The sequence below is a fragment of the Drosophila bipectinata genome, chromosome 2L, assembly GCF_030179905.1.
Source record: "Drosophila bipectinata strain 14024-0381.07 chromosome 2L, DbipHiC1v2, whole genome shotgun sequence".
Taxonomy (NCBI): Eukaryota; Metazoa; Arthropoda; class Insecta; order Diptera; family Drosophilidae; genus Drosophila; species Drosophila bipectinata.
The window spans coordinates 25,616,479-25,620,405 of record NC_091736.1 but is presented as its reverse complement, the minus strand read 5'-3'; positions in this window follow the sequence as shown (position 1 = coordinate 25,620,405).

Below are 3,927 nucleotides of genomic sequence, written 5' to 3'. Positions count from 1 at the left end.
TTTACAGAATAATTCAGAACTGATTGCTAAGTTTTACTTAATCGAAAAGGATAAATAATCACTGTTGGGACGCGACACCGCCATTGAACTCAACGTTCTAAATCTTGGTTTAGACGTAAATCGAGTTGAGAAAGGTGTTCCATTTCACAAATGGCACAATTTGATAGTTAAGCTCTCCGTTGACGAGTCTGTAATCCCGGTACAACAACCCATGAGACGAGAACCAACAGCGATGAAAAGCAAAATTACTGATAAACTCGATGTGGCGTTAAATATGAATATCGTTGAACCCGTGTTGGGACCAAGCTCTTGGATTTCTCCAGTCGTAACTGCTTTTAAAGACGATGGTGACATGTCTTGATAAGCGACGGGCCAAAGCCATACGGTGCGAAAATTATCCGTTGGCAACTTTCGATACGTTCATGACGAAACTTAAGGAAGCCAAATGTATTTTTCGGCTGGACTTAAAAAAAAGCATATTATCAGTTGGAGTCTCATCCAGCTCCAACTGATAATATGCTTTTTTCACCACATTTATTATACACCGTGGCCTGTTCTGCTACAAGCGTTTAATGTTTGGCATAAACTCAGCTCTAGAGATTTTTTAGCGGCTATGCGATAACAAAGATTAGCGGAAGAATTGTAATTGCATTGCCCAAACGCATTTAATTACATCGACGATGTCATAGTATTTGGGAATAACTTGGGGGAACATGATAAGTAGCTGGAGGATGTTAAGAGCATATTTCGAGCCAACAACGTGCAATAAATGCGTGGTAAGAACTCAGAAATTTACACTTTTGGGCCACATCTTGTCGGACATTGGTAATACCCCATTGGGTATTAAAGTCGACCCAGAAAATGTCAAGGTTATCACCAGATTCAGAGCGCCCAAGAATAAGGTTCTACCGTACGCAGTTTCCTGGGCTTAGTAACCTACATTGGGCAGTTTGTGCTCGAGCTTCTAAAGAGTCGTGAAGTATTCTTTTGGGGCGACGAACAAGAAGAAGCTTTCCAAAAATTGAAGACGCAAATTGCCAAAGTGCCGATATTTCAACTTACACGATAAGACATGCCCAATTGCGGACGCTAGCCCAGTGGCATTAGAGTCCATATTGCTACAGTTTGACGAGGGGCAATATGGACTCAATAATATGTTTCGCAAGTAAAAGTCTATCACCGGTAAAAACCGTGCTAATGTACAACGTCACCTCACATGGCACCACCCCCCACGGAACTGATGTTTAACAGGGTTGCACTATGGGGAATTTGACCAGTTTTTGTGACAAAAATTAATAACTCAAGATCGGAGCAAGATATTTGACTTCTGTTTTTTTTTTCATGGGGTAATATTGACCAATATCTTTTACCAATAGAAAAATAGAGGGCGTGGCACCACCCTTTTTTTTCTTAGCCAATGTAAATTTCTGCAGATTTTTAGAGTACTTAACTAGTTCTGCGACACGCCTTTAACAACGTATTACAGTTTTAAGAAGAAAATCCATCTAAAAAAAGACAATTAATAATGTATAGAAGACATATATTCTCCCTACACACCTCTTAGAAAAAGTCCAGCTCTTCGTTCCCCAACTCAATATTATATTGATGTTCAAAATGCACAATATCAAAGGAGCTTTCATCCTCACCCGCCGTGGTGCCATCGGGATTTGATGAGTCCTCTAATAGGTCCACAACCTCTAATGGAAGACACATTTTTTTGTGTCCCTATATTCTTCTATCTAACTTCACTAGCGAAATGATCGGATCATTCCCCTTCGCATGAATAGGCAGTGTTGTCCTACTGGCTTCTTGGTTTTCGGAAAATTTATAAGAGTTTTAGAATTCTGCCAAACTGCATGATTCCGGCGCTACTGACTGAAGATTAATGAGCACCTCCTCCAAATTTGCGTCAAGCGGTAGCAAATTTTTTTACTCGCTTGGTCAAAGATATCGCTGTACTCTTCAAAATTCACTCCTGCGATGGAATCTTTAATAAAATGAAAGACAACATACTCCTTTGCGACTTTTCTCTTTGCTTCGAACCACTTTAAACAACTCTGTGTTTGCCAAATTAAGGTTATGTCCTAAAAATAAAAATTGTCGCATAATCGGAAAAAGTGGTATTTAAAATTACATTCATTCGAACAAGAATTTAATACTCTAAAACACACAATAGGTTTCGTTGATGGACTCACTTTAAATCCCTTATGGAACATGAGACTTCATCCAAAATATGGAGTGGCAAGGCTACTTACATTTTTGCTCGCTTACGGGGACAACACGGTTTTATTCTACAAATGACGATCACAAACATATAATACAAACCACACAGATTGGTATTCATTAAAAAAAAAGTTGTTATATTTTTTAGATTTTTAATTCTAGGCTCTCAAACTTTGTTAACAAAACTTAATATTTTAATAGCCTGTGCTTTGCAATTGCAACAGCTGTGTTTGTCAGCTGATTCCTTTGTTGTGCCGCCCTCTATCAAATTTTTTGTTATGCACCACTGAAGATTGGTGAATTTGGAATGCGTTACACTACAAAATATTTATATTTTAAGACTTTCAGAAAATGGGTTTTTGTCACAAAAACTGGTCAAATTCCCCATAGTGCGGTGGACTCAGAAGAGAAAGTTAATATCTTTTGACGAAACACAATGAGAAAGAGGCGGCAGATGGTGCCAGGGGGCCCAGAGAGGTAAACTTTTAAGTCGGAGACAGAGTCCTATTATAGAACGTGGTATTTCGACATAAGTTAACGCCAACATTCGGTACGACTACTTACGAGGTAACCATTCGGAAAGGAAATGTAGTTCAGGTGTCGGGTGGGGGTAAAGCGTTTACTAGGAACTTTAGTGACTTGAAAAAGATTATCGACAAATCCCCACCGCCTCCGACCATGGATGACAGTCTACCTTTCCCAACTATTTATTTACAGCCATCCCTGGAGACACAAAATGCAAAAGAGAGACAAAATCCTGACGCTTCGTCTAAAAAGAAAAGGAGGGGATAAAAGAGGTTTAATCGATTAATGGGCACCGACGAAGTCGCACAAATAAAAGTGGTACCATTTGTGCCAAAGTATGTTAGTATCTTTGTTGTCATTATATTACGGGACTATAGCGTTGTTACAGTGGAAAATAACGATAGATCGATAGGCAGACCCTTACAATTTTTTTTTTTTTTTAATGTGTGGATTGGAAGGGGTTTGAATTTTTTTGCGGAGTCTTGCGCTGGTTGGTTTTCCTCAACCTCTGCCAGTAAGGAAAATCTGTTACTACTGGATCTGCCTGGTTCGTCGTCGATCTTCTCGACGCGGTTAATTTTTGTTTTATTGTCTCCCGGATTATTCTGCGGGCTAAGCTTGCTTTCAATTTGGATGTAGCGATCCATTCCAGTCTGTGGGGCCGGGGCCGCTTTGGCACTTTCCGAAGTTGTTGTTTTTTTATTCGCAGTAGTCGCTGACGTCGCGGTACTTTGAATTGCAGTGGTTGTCGCTGTGGTTGCAGAAATTGTAGCACTGCTTGTTGTTGCGTGAAATTTGTTTCCGTCATTGGAGGGAGGGTTTTACACTGCGAACTCCAGAGTGGGTAAGTCGGAGTCGGAGAGGGTAAGCAAGACCGTGCCCTTTGGCTTTCAGCAGTCAGTAGAGACGGCTTGCTCTTAAGGATGTATTAAAAAAAAAAATTTTTTTAATAAAACATTAAGCGATCGTTTCAATTTTCGTTTCAAATTTTTTTAAAATATGTTTTTATAGGCATCATATACTATTTGAAATATTTTGTTTAATTTATTCTTATGTAGTTTAATACACTTTATAGCATGCCAAAGTATGCATATTAAAAAAGTGGTAGGTCCCTGGCGCAGGTAATTTCGACTGCTAGAGTCATCCGAAACAAAAAATTAGAATAGATTATTCTTTTGT